Raw genomic sequence first — 1,018 nt, forward strand, 5'->3', positions numbered from 1 at the left:
TTTTTATTTATTTTTATTTCACCAGGTAGGCAAGTTGAGAACAAGTTCTCATTTACAACTGCGACCTGGCCAAGATAAAGCAAAGCAGTTCGACACGTACAACGACACAGAGTTACACATGGAGTAAAACAAACATACAGTCAATAATACAGTAGAAAAATAAGTCTATATACAATGTGAGCAAATGAGGTGAGAGGAGGGTAAATACAATATAGCAAGTAAAACACTGGAATGGTAGATTTGCAATGGAAGAATGTGCAAAGTAGAGATAGAAATAATGGAGTGCAAAGGAGCAAAATAAATAAATACAGTAGGGGAAGAGGTAGTTGTTTGGGCTAAATTATAGATGGGCTATGTACAGGTGCTGTAATCTGTGAGCTGCTCTGACAGTTGGTGCTTAAAGCTAGTGAGGGAGATGTGTTTCCAGTTTCAGAGATTTTTGTAGTTCGTTCCAGTCATTGGCAGAGAGAACTGGAAGGAGAGGCGGCCAAAGAAAGAATTGGTTTTGGGGGTGACCAGTGACATATACCTGCTGGAGTGCGTGCTACAGGTGGGTGCTGCTATGGTGACCAGCGAGCTGAGATAAGGGGGGACTTTACCTAGCAGGGTCTTGTAGATGACATGGAGCCAGTGGGTTTGGCGACGAGTATGAAGCGAGGGCCAGCCAATGAGAGCGTACAGGTCGCAATAGTGGGTAGTATATGGGGCTTTGGTGACAAAACGGATTGCACTGTGATAGACTGCATTTGTTGAGTAGGGTATTGGAGGCAATTTGTAAATGACATCGCCGAAGTCGAGGATTGGTAGGGATGGTAAATTTTACAAGGGTATGTTTGGCAGCATGAGTGAAGGATGCTTTGTTGCGAAATAGGAAGCCAATTCTAGATTTAACTTTGTATTGCAGATGTTTGATGTGGGTCTGGAAGGAGAGTTTACAGTCTAACCAGACACCCAGGTATGTGTAGTTGTCCACGTATTCTAAGTCAGAGCCGTCCAGAGTAGTGATGTTGGACAGGCA

The sequence above is a fragment of the Oncorhynchus clarkii genome, unplaced genomic scaffold (assembly GCF_045791955.1).
Source record: "Oncorhynchus clarkii lewisi isolate Uvic-CL-2024 unplaced genomic scaffold, UVic_Ocla_1.0 unplaced_contig_12376_pilon_pilon, whole genome shotgun sequence".
NCBI lineage: Eukaryota > Metazoa > Chordata > Actinopteri > Salmoniformes > Salmonidae > Oncorhynchus > Oncorhynchus clarkii.